General features: G+C 43.6%; 1 protein-coding gene across 2 annotated transcripts in view; it reads left to right on the top strand.

Annotated features, from left to right (window-relative positions):
- Positions 1–16,665, top strand: part of tspan9a (tetraspanin 9a) — a 134,617-nt gene that overhangs the window by 29,037 nt on the left and 88,915 nt on the right. Inside the window, exon 2 of one of the 2 annotated variants that reach the window (XM_057050964.1) lies at positions 546–600. The exons of the other annotated variant lie outside the window; for it this stretch is intronic. The gene's annotated coding sequence lies outside the window, so the exon portion shown is untranslated. The remainder of the gene's footprint in view (positions 1–545; positions 601–16,665) is intronic. 2 annotated transcript variants of the gene reach the window in all.

Here is a 16,665-nt window from a genome sequence, read left to right as displayed (position 1 = left end):
CACAGTATAATAGAAATGAAAACGGCAGCTGCAGCCTCGTAAGTCATCTTCCGGCGAGAAAAGTGACCCCTCTTGTATGAGATTGAGGTGCTAAATCAGCCCAGCCACGTGGCCTGCTCCTCTCATCTGAAAACGCTCCTGAAGAACAATCCTTCATCTCTGAGAGCTGCTGTAATGCTTTAATTCTGTTTACCTTCCCTCAGATGGCAGCCATTGCTTTTTCTTTTTTTAAAATTATTATTATTTTGCATTTCTGCATGTTGTTTGATGTGAGCGGTGTCATTTTGTTTGTTATTTTGAGAAAGGCTGGGAGTGTGCACGAGAGCACTCTTTTGCCTCAGCATCGCACACAGTTGTGGTCAGGCTGCAATTTTTTCAGGGGTTTGAATTTCTCGACCATGAGTTGGTTTTGTTCTTCGTGACAGCGTCATTAATATACTTGCATTTGGAAGTGCAACATCTTTATGACTTGGTCTTTGAGATTTGAATGAGTGTAAATATTTTGGAGCCTTTTCAAGAAACTGACTTGCCCTCTGTTTTTGCAGACACTGACCTGCGGTGCTGCCAGTCTGTCTTTCTACTTGTCATCCTGCAGGGGAGGTAAGGTTTTTCCCCCCTCCTGTGAATACAATCGGTTCACATTGCAGAAAAGTAAAGATATAAGCCCCTTGATATCCATGGAGAACTGACAGCACTCTTCTTCTTTCACTATATCCCTCAGTCTGTTGCTGCGTTTATTTTTTCATGTTTAAACTAAAATACCAAAGGCATTTTTGCCCTTATTCGAAATTCTCTTTAACTTCTTTGTCTCGGCGGTGCAGATCTTGTTCCAAAGGGTATATATTTTAGATAATCTGGTCCACGTCACTCAGAGGATCAGTCCCAAAGCTACAAAGACAGGCAGTGGTCAAAACGGGTTATCTTAAATTAGCCGGTAACTCCAGGAGAAGGTGGAATCAAGAGCTCTGGAGAGAGGCTGTAATGGTATTCATGCAAGCGGGGTGACTGTTGATGAGTATTGAGGCGTGTAGATCTACTGCAGCAGATCAGATCTCCCGACAGGTAGATTGGAAAAGAAGGGGTGGTCGAGGGGCTTGTATGTTCATTCTCACCCGATGGATCTGTCTTACCCAGAATGCTGTGCGATCCACCTGTGTGTGCATGCACGCTTGAACGCATTTGTCATTTCCAATAACACTTTCCTGTCTTGTGTTTCTAAATCGCATCATGTTTCTTGTATATCCTGAATATTTTACAGGACCAGAGAGGACGGCGGATAAACTCTGTTTTGCTCAAAGCAGGTCTCGTGGAAGCATTTCGCCAACACTGTCAGATAAACTCGCTCAGTTGGCATGTTTTCATTAGCAGTTCTGGTTGGTGCCACTCATGCAGTGTTTATTTGGCATTTTCATTATCAGATAAATGGTGCTGGGTGGTGCTTGTGAGTCGGTCTAGCAAACCTTACTGCAATCTACACAACTTTCTTTCATTTTATTCTTGCGTCCAGATGAGGCAAAAAAACAAATCTCCGGAGTTGGGAGGAATAAATGTGTTTCTCTCCAATTCAAAAGATTGTTGGTGGTTTCACTGCAGAGGGAGAGTAGAAACAGACATAGCACCATGAGGTGTTTGGCAACTGTGGTGTGCTGTCAGTCAAAAGCAATACCTGTAGCAGTCATGAAAAAATAAAAGGACAAAATGGAATTGCAGATTTTTTCCCCCCTCAGGCTGAAACACTAAGTCAACAAATACTGTCTACAAATTCACTAGAGTGATCAAAAATATAAGTGGACAGAGAGTTCCCCTCAGCTGTTTTGAGCAGTGCATTAATGGGCAACAACAAGAGGAAAGCACCATGAGGAGAGCCTGTTTGTTAGCATCTGTACTTACAGATGAGTTGGCACACTCAGGCTCTTTGTTTGGCTGCAGTCAGTGGTTTTCTTTGGAGAGAGAGAAGAAAGTGTGTGCTTAAAGACCAATGATGGAATAATCATGAAGCTGAATATACATAAAGGGATACAACACCTTGCTTATTTACGACACCTTTAGAAGAAACCATCTTTAAACTGGATTCCATAATCTAAAGAGTTCCATGAGCACAGATGCTCATTCTATACCTGACCCTTCATTTTCACACCTCCCCAATGCTGAAGGCTTCTTCTAGGTAAGAGGGAATTCTTTGAGCCTCAGTTGCTTGTTCATGGTTCAGGGGGCTTCTGTAAAGCACCTTGAGACAACCAAGAGTATAACAGATGCTTTATAAATAGAAGTGAATTTAAATTAAATTAATTGTAAAACACTTAAAAATCTAGTTGAAAACATTGACAACAATCATTTAACCTACAGATAAAACATCTTTGATAACTTGAAAGTGTCGTATCCTCTGGCCAGCATGGTACCTGAATGGTGGACCAGGTCAACCTGAGCTCAACTCAGCTTCTAATGATTTAAAGTATCTTTCATTTTATTCATTTCCATGATTAAATAAAGGATCAATATGCTCTTCATCATGCCACCCGGTTATCGGTGCGTGGACTTAATTATAATTTACACACACATCTGCAAAGGATCAAACAATGCATTTGATTAGATCTCATATATATTACTATTACTATTATTTCAATCGTGCAATTTCAGGATTATTTTAATGGCTGATGAAAGACTACTATGTGTGTTCAATACTCAACTGAGCTGGTCCTCGGGATAAAATGAGAACAATTTCTGGGAAAACAAGGATGAGGAGCGTATGCTTTCTCATTTAAAATGTACATTACAGTACATGCAATTACAGATATAAACCAGCAGTCCATGTGTCCTCTGTTAGCCATCACAACTATAATCGGAATCAGGAGGGCGTTGGAGACCTTCCCAGCTGTCTTTGAGTGAGAGGTGGGAGCACGCATACGCACGCACTCACACACAAACGTGTGATTGTTCTCTCACTCACAAATGTGTGAATGTTCTCTCAAACACTCACCTCTGGGGCAATTGAAAGTATTCAGTCACCCCAATCTTCATATTTTAATAATGAGGGGAGGAACCAGAACGCCCAGGAGTTTGTCAGGGGGGGTTGTGGCTGCTTTGATATCCCTCCTGTTGTGCACATTGAACGTTCCCAGCTGCTATTTGCATTTTCACATCTGTCCATGCAGCTTGGCCTCTGCAGACTTCTTATGCCTGTCTTTAATTGTCTATTGATTTACTCTCTTATAGAAGTGAAAGAGATTAAATTACCTGCTGGTTGGGGTGGGACAGATGCCAGAGCAGTCAGAAACATACTGTAGATGCTGAAGTTATTCCCAGAGTCACAACTCTGCAGCAGTACATTTACACATCACTCATTCGGGTTTGTGTAAGCAGTATACATAAAGGCGCTGCACGCAGTTTATTTGCATAGGATAGTGCACGTTGGCTCTGCATGTGTGAAGAGACACGAGGAGGGAGGTGTCGGAGAGCTTTCCTTGGATGGGAAAATGGCCCTTCCTCCAACTGACAGAAACAAATAACATGATCATTATTGGGTGTGTGTAAAGGTTTTTCATGTGTGCAGGTATGCAGGCGGGGGGATGGGATGTGTGTGTGTGTCTGTGTGTGTGGGGGAGGGGCGGTGTAGGGGGAAAACAACCCTGAATTAAAGAGGGGAAAAACAGAAACGGAGCCTCTCTTTATGCTGCACCTGACAAACACTCGCATTTGCATCCTGCTCCAGCTCGCCAATAAATTACGTTCCAGCTTTTTTTTTATCTGTTTACATGTGCAAATGGATGAAAATGTCCAGGATCACAGCAGAGCCCTGAAAAGAAAAAAAATTGACTTTGATTACTGACTTTTCAAAATGAAATCATCCAGGCAGTTGTCTAATTTTCACTCCCATTGATCTATGTGCAGATTCAGACATGCACTTCCCTGCTTAGTTTGTGTTTGTGTTGCGTAACAATTCCTTTGATTTGGGGAAAATTAGCCTAATACATAATTTACCAGATACAAAGTGAGGCTGATAATAGCCGTGCTGATAAATGTGATACATTTGCAATTTGTATACAGTTTCTTTCTTTTATTACTCTAATAAATCATTTGGGTATTCACTAAGCAACAACACTGTTTATAGCTAATGACTTCACTGTCAAAATGCCAATAAATGAAATTATTAAATGGGTATGAATTAAATAAATGAAAGCAGGTAAACTGGCTCTTTAGCTTTGGGTGCGACACATTTACGTGACCATAACACTTATTATGCGACTTCTCGAGTGATCATGTAAACAGCATAATGTGATACTTTTTAAAATCAGATTACAGGAGTTATCTGATTATGAGAAATGAGATTACTACACCTTCCACCTTCTCATGAGTCTTAAGTCACTCTAAAAGTAATCTAATAAATGGACTGGAACATGTGAATCTGGTTTTTTTTGTACACAATTACCTCCTAGCTATCTCATTTTATGTGAATTTTATCTGAGTGTAACTATACCATTATGTTACTTTGAGAAACCTGGTGATTCCATCTGTGTCAGAGTTCTGGTTTTTGATTATTTTGTGGGCCTTTTGATTAGATCCCTCTGACGCTCTGTCTGGAGGGCACACAGGGCCAATGAGAGCGATGTTCTTCAGCTTCACTGCTGCTTTTCTTGGCCGGCACAACTGTTTCGGGAGCATCTCCTGCTGCTTTGGTAAGACGGGCTTGGGAGTCAGCAGTGTTAACGAGCTCCTGATGTGTTTGTCTGCAGGCGGTGCCTGCGAAAGTGCGTTCCTGTTTGTGTACATGCTGCCGGGCTCGGTATTGATCTGCAGCCAAAGGGTGGGCTGTATCGTCTGTCCGCTGAGGGAAACGTGGACTAACTGATCTACAAATCCCACTCAGAGGGGGGAGGGCTGGGAAGAAAAGATGCTGAACCCTTGAAATAAGAGCAGAAAGATGTCTTTGTGTGTGTGTGTGTGTTTGCTAAAGCCACCCTTCATTTACCGCATTCCTTGATGGAGACAAACAGATACTCTGATACAACCCATGGGTAGAGGGTAGCACTCGTGCCTGACCTTCTCACCTCTGCCCACCCCCTCTGTATCGCCATTCCTCTTTCCCAGCAATCCTGCCTCAGTCACAGGAAGGTTCCACACCACCCTTATAGTGTGAAACACAGATTCTGACCAAGCGCGTGAACATACTCATGTATGTGTGTATCCCAGGGCATGGATATTGCATTTCATAGCATTCTCATCCATTTGCGACTGATTAAGATCTTACAGTATCTTCGTCTTCAGACAGAGTTTACAAAAAAAGAACTGTTATCAGCATTTGTTTTGGTATTTAAGATAGTGCTCATGGCGACACGCTGTGAACCTTTCTCTCCTCCTCTTCTTGAGTGCTTGTGTTTTGCAGATGATGCTACAGTTATTAGACTTATTAGCAACAATGTTGAGGCTGCTTATAAGGACAAGGTGGCAGATCTGTCTGCATGGTGCAACAACAATTACCTTTTTCTCAGTGTTATATAGATCAATAGAAGAGCTGATGATTGATGAAAGGAAATCCAAGCCCACACACATTCCTGTTTGTATTGATAATGCCACTGTTAATGTGTGTTGATGTGAAACTTTTTACATTCTTGGACCTCCTTTGAGTCAAAAAGGCACAGTAGAGACTTTTTCTCAAGAACAATAAATTATTATCCTCACATGAGGCATCCTTGTCTGATCTGTTAGTATCACAGCTCAGCACCACGATTTTCCGCAGACCATAGATATAAGATGTACGCAGGCTTCCAGTCTGAAAAGTTAAGCCAACGCGAAAGTGACCAGTGATTTGCTGAGGACTGGCGTCAGAATTTTTAATCAGGAGATATGCTTTAAAAAAAGTCATAATTTAACAAGAATAAAGTGCTAATAATTTAACCTGGTAATGTTACTGTCACTGTCTGCTAACTCTTTCCCAGGGATGCACAGTATCCTACGGGAATGAGCTTTTTATAGACACTCTACAGTTATTATACAGTAGCTATTATAAAGGTATAGGTATTATATATGTACAGTATTGGTAAAGTGACACCTGCCTCTTACCCCTCCTCCACCTCCACCTTCTTATCCAATTATGGTTTCCTCGGACTCCAAAAACTTAAAACGGCTACGTCCTGGAAGCCTAATTCCTGGCTTCACAAACATCCCTTCACCAATGTGTGACATTGAAGAGGGCTGTTAAAGTGATCAGCACTTTCAACATATACAAAAATAAACTACCTTTGTATCTATTTACTTTGAATTCAAGTCCTTGTTTTGTGGGGACCTCCGTGCAGCTGTGCTCCTCAAGGTCGCCACAACTCGTTCTGCGTGCCTCTGCTCTGGCACGCACCTTCACACTGATTATTCCATTATCTTCACTCTTTTAAATCCGTACCGAGCACCAGCGTAACACGCCGCACATCATGGCGGCAGCCTCAGTCTGTGGGAGCTGCCAAGGCTGCCAATAATGGATGAAGATGGAACTGATCTCAATCTCTTTGTAGGCTGTCTGTTTATTCTAATGGATTTGTCTGTTTTTTTGGCAGCTGCAACTCAATATACAGAGCAGCTGATTCATAACTTTCTAGTAATTAATGTTCTGTAGGTGGGAATGACAGGGCAGGCAGGCAGACATCCATCCATCCATCATCCATCCATCCACCCACCCACCCATCCAGCCATCATCCATCCATCCATCCATCCATCCATCCATCCATCCATCCATCCATCCATCCATCCATCCATCCATCCATCCAAAATGGCTGCAGAAGGTTCTTATGATTGCAGTAATAAATAAAATAGTCCAGAAAATGCAATTATGTGACACAATTCAACAGATTATCAGCCTAAAATGGGGTGGTATTTCTTTCAAATATGCCGCGCTCCTGCTGCAAGAATTGCCCATTTTTGTGCAAAACTTTCAAAGAAGGCGTGGTTGCTTGAAATCAAAATGCCATATGTTTACAACAGACGCCATTCCAACCGTAGCATGACTTTTCTTTCAGTGTTCTGAGGTAGATGGTGGCGGAAGGCTGACTTAAACTCAGTTAGCGGTCTTCATATATGTACTCAGGCCACCCTCTCATTAGCAAAAGAATATGGCTGCGAGTCTATAGGTCAGACACCCTCGAAATATTGTCAATGGTTACATATCCTGTCTCCCTACTAACCCTCTTAACCAGTGTCCACATATACTGTATCTGTAAACTGGGAATTCAGAACTGTTACCTAAAAATGCAGCTTTCAGTGACTCTTATAGGATGTTGATGATTATTGCTCTTTTATTGTCGGACTGTCTGTGTCTGTATTTCTGTTTCTGACTGGATTCATTTGTTCAGACTGTCTACTACTGACATTGACAGTACAAATATATTTAGGAGATTCCCTCTGATGGATGTGGCTACAACCTGTAAGTCAATTAATTCTCCCTCTAAACTGTTCACTGTAACAATTCGTGCGATTACAGCTGTGTGCATTTTAAACTGCTGGCTCATCATCATGTGCATACTCTATTTCCACCGATTTTTGTGTGCACTCCCCTCGGTGTTTCATTGCAGTGCCAATGAAATTAATTTCTGTGAATGAAAAAGCATAATTACAGCCAGCTTGAGACTCCGCTGTGACTTTCACAAGAATAACAAAAGCTTTATTTTCTTTAGGGACAAAAACACATTATGCATGCTGGCTTCCTGTGCCCAACTACCTTAATCTCACTGAATATAATGTATATTATAAATCTCTCAGCAGATTTCGCTGTAGATCTTTAACAGTGTTTTGCTGGAACAACAATACCGTGGGTGGAATACGATTTTCAAATGCACCTTTGTGTTTGGTGGGAGTCTTATTTAACATTTGAATATGGATGAGACAAAAAGTTAGTTAGTGCTGGGCTCAAATTCCTTGACTGCTGTTGCAGCATTGGCTTAGAGACGCATCAAGTGTCTGGACTGAGATGCTCGACATGAGGCTAAGTTGAGGAGTGGGAGCTCCTATAGCTGCTTCATTGTCCAGAAAGGAGCTGAAAGGCCAACACCACAGAATTAGTTTTCAAGATGATTTTCAATATGTAAGTCATGGACACATCTGGCCTGTCCATTCAGCTCGGCCTCCTCGTAAATCCTCAACGTTCGGGTCACCTCTAAACAGCTCAGCGGTTAACCCTTTTTTCTCCTTTGGGTTCACTGTCACTGTTACTGCCGCTAAAATGCTAATCTTCCAACAACGGGGAAAACACAATCCTTATTGTTATCGTATTACCGGCACAAGCTTGGCTGCATCACTAGTGTGTGTCTGAAACTCAACTTCGACATTGAATCATAACCGATGTAATCTCATATCTTGAACTGCCGACGCTGTTGACACTGCGGAGATTTTGAATGATGAAATTCTTATAAATAAAGGATTAGCTGGTGATATAGGCCTGTGGCTGCTTTAATCTGTGGCTGGGTTGGTGGGTATTAGGATTGAGATGGGGGCTGGGAGATTTGAAGCAATCTCGCTGTGGATCCCAGAGGCCTAGGGGCCTGCAGACAGACAGATGGGTTGTTTTTAGGCAATTGTTTTGAATATCACTAGTAACACCAGGGATCAAAAGAGATCAGAATTGGCCTTTCACCTTTTATATACAGCCACGACAAATGCTGTTTGACCTGATTGTTGTCTGCGCTCGCGTGCCTCAGCTTGTCTGCATCCCTTTTAAAGGGTGATTCTGCAAAACCCATGGCCACAGTAGTCACATTTTAAAGTCATTCAGGGCTAACCCGCACCCCTCCACCCCTGTTTTTTCTGCCAACTGATGCAGAAAGAAACGTAAAGTCAGCTTTGTTCGACTAAAACAGCAAAATTGCTACATTTCAATAGTCCAGTTGTCCATAAAATGTTAACCAATTAAAAGTCAAACACTTGGGATCTGGTTTAAATTAGAAAAATAAAAATCATGAAGCTGTGCCAGCTTCAGATTTGAAGCCATATGACAGCTTCAGATGTAAGCCAAAAATGACTGGGACCATTAAATGACTCTTTAATGATCCATAAAATCTGGTGATTTCATTCTTAAGCACTAATGACCTTTCAAAGAAAGCCAGTATAACACTCTTCTTCCCAGCACCAGGCCCTGCACTCTTTAAGCATAGGTGTGTTTTTAAATAACATCGACCAACAGTTGTGTTGTTGGTTTTGGGTCAACAGTTGAACATTTCAGTCAAATTATAGGTGGGGAAAAAGAAAGTGTTTTACACGGAGAGACAGCAATTGTTTTAGCCTCTAAGAGGTGATCTTGTTGTCTTCTTAGCAAAGCTCAAACCATTATTGAAGGTTTATACCAAAGAGCTCAAACCTGCTTCCTTAAAGGAAGCCATTAATCACACTAAAATCTGTGGTAACATCATCAAATCATCACATCAGTGAGAAAATCATGAGAAACCATCAGCTAAGAGGCAGCAATAAAGCCAGCATTAAATATTAGTGATCTTGAAGCCCCATTAGAACTGACAATAATGGAGATTAAAACAACGCCCAACCTTTAAGAGAACGCAAAATGAAAACCATAAATCGCCAACGTCCACAAAGGCCGCCGGGCCGTCTCAGCTCAGTGCTACGGCGTGTGAAATCATGGACTTCCTGTGTGTCCTTGGGGCTGAGGAGTGATGGCTCCTTCCAGACTGTCACCACTGCGGCAGCTCTGATCAGCACATGTCATGAGGCCGTGTTAGCATCACTGACATGAGTTCCATGCGTGTCAGCAATGAGGAACAAAGTGATGCTAACGCGGAACTTTGCTTCCCTTCTCACGTTTTGTTTCCCTGCATGTCCTGCGCTAGTTTCTAAATAAACCCAAAGGCTTGCCAATTGTGTAAAAAGCCTTCATGGGGTTTGCAGAGATCTGCATGGTGGAGCAGGAAAGACAAATGGATGCAGCCAAGGTCCCACCCCTCCCTCCGATATATGCTAACAAGCTCACTTCTCTGTGACTCTAATTAATCCCAATTCACGCCAGCCAGTTCGAGCGGGCTGTTTTTGTAGCTGATAAACTGGTGGGGGTGAGCGAGAGGTGACACGGCTGGTGCCTTGGGATGGTACAAAAATGACAATTAAAATGCAGCAGCTGCTCTTTAAATTAATAGTAGCAACATCTCATTTGTTCCTTTGAAATACTTTGCATTAAACTAATATTAAGACCCAAAGCACTGAAGACTCCACTAAAGCCGCATCTATATAGTTACTTGGCCAGTGCAGGCATCCGATGGTGCTGTAGGATGAGAAACTGAATCAGCATGAGCTACCCAATAAAAAAATGTCCAGATGACAAGCATTTTATGTTACTTTAGCAATGGTCAAAGAAGCAAGTGTAATTTCTGCAAGTTATTAAATATTTGCACCTTGCATGTGTACCATGTTTAACAATATCAAATGAGTCTTTGATTAACATTTTTCCCCACTCCATCTTACATGGGTTTTCCTGGATCTGAGGAATCGCCGTGCTGGTTCTGAAACAACAGGAGGGTCTTCTACTCTTTGATAATCACATTAGTAAATCCTCGAACCTCTCGTATTCACGCAGGCAGGATACAGGTGGGTGTGGTTGACCACTGCAAGCTTGTCTCTGCAGAACGGATGTGGTCAAGGTTCTCCCGTCCGTGAGGTGTTTGTCTGATCCTTTCAGCGTGTCAGAGATTGGTTCTCTTTATCGGCAGCGACCGTGGAGGTCAGACATGCTGCTGTCTTTTCAGCAGCTGTCACTCCTGTAGTGAGAATGAGATGCTCTAAAACTTCTCCCTGTACTATGAGAATATCTGCAGTTCCCATCCATCCATCCATCCATCCTTCCATCCATCCATCCATCCATCCATCCATCCATCCATCCATCCATCCATCCATCCATCCATCCATCCATCCATCCATCCATCCATCCATCCAGACTTCCCTCTCCCCAGCTACTTCTTCCACCTCGTCCAGGGGGATCCCCAGGTGTTCCCAGGTCAGTCGAGAGACATTGTCTCTCTAGCGTGTCCTGGGTCTTCCTGGGGGCCTCCTACCGGAGGGACATGCCCTGAACACCTCACCGGGGAGGCGTCCAGGGATCATCCTAACTAGATGCCCAAGCCACCTCATCTGGCTCCTCTCAACGCGGAGGAGCAGCGGCTCTACTCTGAGCTCCTCCCGGATGGCAGAGCTTCTCACCCTATCTCTAAGGGAGAGCCCAGCCACCCTACGGAGGAAGCTCATTTCGGCCGCTTGTACCCGTGATCTTGTTCTTTCGGTCATGACCCAAAGCTCATGACCATAGGTGAGGGTAGGAACGAAGATCGACCGGTAAATCGAGAGCTTCGCCTTTTGGCTCAGCTCTCTCTTTACCACAACGGACCGGTGCAGAGTCCGCATTACTGCGGACGCCTGTCGATCTCCTGCTCCATTCTTCCCTCACTCGTGAACTCACTCTGCAGTTTTTTTGATTTTTCCTCCCAGAACAAACCCTCCATCCCATCAGTGGGAGAAGCGGTGCTCACTTGCCAGGGGGACTGGTTGGCAGCCCTCCTCCGCCGTTTTGCAGATTCTTCCGCCACGGAGTCCACGACAGTGGTCTGGTTAGCATTCTACAGGCATGTCTTTGAAAAGAGCGCCGTGTCGTTATTTACATTTATGAGGCGCAGCCGCTGTTTATCTGCACGCCGCAGAGCGCATCATGGTTCCCCCATCCCCTCCTCTGCCGGGCTAAAGAACCGCATGGAAAAGTGGGATGAGAAAATAAAGGAACGCAGAAGATGAAGTAGAAAATGACTGTCACTTCAGGCTCGTACTTTCAGCAGCATTTTTCTGTAAACTGTCAGCGATTTGTTCTTCCGTTCTTTATTTATGTCCAGTTTCTAATGTCCTTCTCCCCTTTTTTCTACCACTGTCATTAATTGCTCAAAGACGGTTCACAATCTTTGCCTCTTGCAGAGTGATTAAAAGTGACCCTTGTCGGCATGTCGGTGAAGAGTTGTCTGTTTTTCCTTTTTTCTTCAAACCGTCGAGGAAGACTGGGCGGGCAAAGCCCCCCCGTCCCCCCAAAATATCGAAACTTTTTATCCGGTTCCTCTTCTGGTATTCATCACAGCGTAAAAATGCCGCCCCTCAACAATACATCAGCGCCAGGCCACAGGGCCACCGTAAATCAAGTGTAATACCCTTAACGTCTGTATTGAGCCTGTGAACCACTGTTTTCAGTGCAGAGGGGACCACTTAAAAGTCCGTCTGTCACCTGTGTATGCAGCAGCAGGATTGAAGGCCACAGTTGTGTAGAGCCTGACACATGCACATCTCATTAGGGATGGGATGTGGTGTGGCGGCTCTGACACAGGGCTATTTGTTAATGTGAGAGTGATGCCAGCGACTTTGACTCGGCTCAGCGGATCAGGAACTCACCATGTTTCCACAGAATTTCACCAAGCGTCTGAGGCGCGCCTGCCGCTTTCTCGCTTTCTCTCATGCCGCTCAGATGGATTGACTGAAACTAATATTTTATGAAGTGGCTCTTTAGCACAGCAAGGTCCCCACCCAAACCCCAACCTCCTACCCCCACCTCCTGCGGAGCGAGAATGGGCTCTTGCTTTGGAGCTGCCGAAAATGCATGGATGACCACAGTGGCCCCCACCTCTGTGGTGTCATTTGTATGCTTTGAGTAGTTTTGTTTCCCTTTTGCTGCATGGCTCAGTAACCTCCCCAGCCCTCCTGTGGCTGCTGCTAGCTCACACAACAGCCCACAGTGGTCCAGGCAGCTTCACACAATCCGAGCGCAGAGCATCTGAGGCGCTAGACTGACTACAAAAGCCCTGGGCGCGAACGAATAAAATGTTCTAAATTGATTTGGTCGGTGTTGTTTACATGACAAATGCCGCTAATAGCTTTGTTTTGGTTGGGGCCAATCGCTTGTACAAAAAAATTCCAGCCCACACAGAAGTGATATTATTTCACTTGAAAAGGTTGCCACTAATGCATATTATGGGCCTCCATGTCCACTAAATCAAGGTTGGAAATGATTAAACTGCTGTTAAAGCCTGTGTCGGGTGAGTGTATTCCATTTGTGTCACTGAGAAACAAGTAAATGATTACAATTTTTTTTTTTTAAAAGGAATCAAATGTGTAATTCTGGAAAACAAGATAAAAAGTGAGACTTAAGTGTTCCAGTAGCATCATTTCAGATAGACTTTTTGTAATAGAAGTCAGATGCAGACAACCAAAATCCCATTTAGATAATGGATGTGTAATTGTTGTTTTCCCCCTCTTGTTGACCGCAGACTGTTGTTACAAGCAGCATAATCGTCAATATTCCAATGCTAACATGCTAATGGTGTCATGTCACCTTAAATTGGCAGACTGTTTTTACCTTCGGAGGGTCAGGCGAGGGAGGATCCAATGTTTTATCGCAGTGACCTTCATGTTTGCTAAACAAACTGGAATTAGATTGGAAAGTGGCAGCAGGTGAGGCCGTGACGACGTGTATGTTTGTTTTTGCCCTGTTCTTCTTTTCCTTTTTTCCCGTCTTTTTCTGATTATTGCCATGTTTGGCACAATTCCAGCAAAGGAAAAACGCTTGTTTCGTTAGCTAAAGCTCAGAATTTGATGTGCCCTGGATGTACACGTGTTTTTGCTCTGAGGTAACAGTTGAGCTTCGTGCCCTTTGACCTTGAACACCCCCCAAAGCGTATTTTTCAACACTCATAGTTTTAGGACGTGGTACCAAAAACGTAGTGAGTTAGCCATATACCAGAACCACAGTCCCCATTTAAGCACATCTGCGGACTTTATCATGCTTAAAAGCACATACATTTTCTTCTTATTAATGTCTTTAAATTAATTACAAAGTGCATCTTAAGTGTTTGTGCTGGATGGAGATCAAGCAGCGTATCTGTCAACCAGCTGCGGCTGACTGATATCTGATGCTGTGGGGTTCCGTCAGGCAGATTGATGCTGCAAAATCTCGCAAATAAAAGCTGCTGCACCATGTTTACGACCAACGTTCGATCTCAGACGCAATGGTGCGTGATAATCTGTGCGTGTCTCACTGTTCTTCCACCAACACAGCGCCGAGGAGCTAATTACCGCCAGGCGCAAACATTAGCCGAGGCTGGCGAGGGTGTCTTCAAAAGAATAAATCTAAGTATTTCTTTTTAGCGGGGTGTAAAATCTCCTTTCTTGGATGTTTTCTTTCCTCTTTTTTTGGCCTCAAGTTGTAATTCTGACACTGCAGCTGTCAAAGCAGCCCAGGGATCAACACTCTTATTAAGACTAGTTTTTCGGAGCTCGCGATTATCCGCACACACTTTGTTGTAAAATAAAGATCCTCCCGGCCCCTAAATTACCCCGATCACTTGTTTGAGAAGGATGGCCAGGGTGAAAGCAATGGACGGTGAGGGATCCTGACTTTTATTCCCTCACATAAAACCAAGCATCAGAAATGATGGATTGTTCAATTGGCTGACTATAACCGAATAGCATCTTTCCTTTTAGCCTTCCTGGCTCGTTAAACGCCTTCATTTTTCGAAGCCCCTTCTCCCCAATTTATAACCCATATTTGAGAATTCCGGCTTTCTGGTCCAAACAGGTTGACTTTTTCTACTCAGAGGGCAATTTCACTTTCAACTTTTGTTCTTTTTTTATTGTGAAAAGTTTTCTTTCTCCCTTTGAAGAAGAGTATTTTTTATTCAAATCTAGCACTTTACTTTTAGCCGATCAACTCCGCGTTTGACATTTCCATTCCAATGTGCATGCTGGAAATGCAACTGGCCTAACTTACCCAATATGAATGACATTTCTGAACTTCTTTAGGGAATCGAAAATGACCTAAAAAAGGAAATTGGTTTCCGGAGCACCTTCAAGTGCAGGCAGGTTTCGAAGTCATTTCTAACCACAGATTTTACACCCTGACTTTGCTGGGAGGACGCAGACCTGCTGGTTTCTCGGAGTGCTCAGTATCCCTGCAGACTCATCAGCCGGTCAGGGTCACCTCTGTCCTTCAGGTCAAACGGGGATGTCACCTGGAGTGAGCAATAACACCTGCTGTGCTCAGTCATTACATGACCGGATCCAAAATTCTGCATTATTCCATTAGCGTAATGCTCTGGCAGTGAGATTTCCATTAGCTAAATGCTATGTTCATCCAATCAAGTCTATTTCATTTGCAGCCATTTGTGTCATGGCAGGAGCTCCTGCTTTGCCAAAGGGCAGCTGCTGCCCTGTGAGATTTTATCCACCTCTGCCTAACCCCCCCCCCCCCCCACACACACACACACACACACTTACATACACACATACCCACTTTACCTTCTGTGGCAGGTTTCCCAAAAGAGCTTTTCGTTGCTGTTGGCTTTGCATTCTACCCACATCTGACTTCCTGTGCTCGGATTCCTTCTTTGCTCAGCTATATCCACAGACCACCGCAGCTGCTTAGAGAGGAGCTGTCCAAAATGTTTCATCTTAGTTCCCTTTGTGAAATGTCCTAATCAACAACAGACGAAGGAGGAAACTGAAACAAGAATGAGGGGACGAGAAGCGTGATTTGCCTGCAATTGTCCATTTTCTCTGTTTTGTTTCGTCAGCCTCGTCTCTCCTCCATTGTAAATAGCTTGAAAACACAGAGCACGAATAAAGGACACTGCAGGATTTGTGTGGCTGATTGTCACAGCACGAAGGCTGATTTTCCAAAGAGAAGAGCGTGCCTAAGCCTGTCCATCTCAAATGTTACTGAAACACAGAAAATTAATAAGACTTTTTTTAATCCGTCTGCAGAAAAATAAGAATAGATTTGAAGGAAACATGACTCACTGACATCAGCCTGAACTGAAGGACCAGTTCAACAGTACACAGGACACACATTTCATCATTTCTAAACCTTAAATGAATGCAGAATTGCATTTTTATTTTCACATTTCCTGCCCTGGCATGCTCTCTTGTCACAAAACATGAGACAACGCTGCACTTTATACACATTTAACTCAATGAACGAGACCTTTAGGCACAGTCTTGATTTTTTTTCTTTTTTCTTTTTATCATCAAGGCCCCTGAGTTGCTCCAGCCATCTGTTCGGCCAGCGTGCACGACATTTGTCTTGACTCATTTAGAATTTTTTTAAAAAAATATTACATCCGTTGGCATGGTACCACAGTTAGCAGTTCAAGTTTTCCAGTAAAACAAAAAAAAGGAGAAGCAGTTGAGGCTAACATGAAAAGGGTAAAAAGGGGCAAACCTGACAGCCCATAATACCACAGGCTCATACACCATGGAGCTGGTAATGGACTCGGAGTGGAACGGGAAAAACTGTAAACAGGTTGAGCGAGGAGAATCAGTTTAGCTGCCCTGGCCTGTGTGTGCTGGGAACCTGAGGAATAATAGTGATATCTCATTGTCGAGTGTGAACTTCTGAAATATTGCTTTTTTTCCCCCCAACCTTTTGGAAAAAACATTACTTTCACAGTTTACGACGTACCGAAATCCTCAGGACTGCTGGGAGAAAAGTGTGTAAACGCTGATCCACTGGGATGACCTAGGGGTGCCAGGCAAAATGAGGGAACCTGAAGAAGTGCGGTTTCCTCTCCTCTGTCCTTGCATCCTTGCTTACTTGTTGCAAGTTTGTCAAGCTGCAGTGAAAACATGGCATCAGCAACAGTTTGTACATCCATGTCCCCGAGGCAG

This window comes from Takifugu flavidus, chromosome 13 (assembly GCF_003711565.1).
Source record: "Takifugu flavidus isolate HTHZ2018 chromosome 13, ASM371156v2, whole genome shotgun sequence".
Classification (NCBI taxonomy): domain Eukaryota; kingdom Metazoa; phylum Chordata; class Actinopteri; order Tetraodontiformes; family Tetraodontidae; genus Takifugu; species Takifugu flavidus.
Note: the sequence above shows the minus strand (reverse complement) of the source record. Positions and strands in the feature narration are given on the sequence as shown.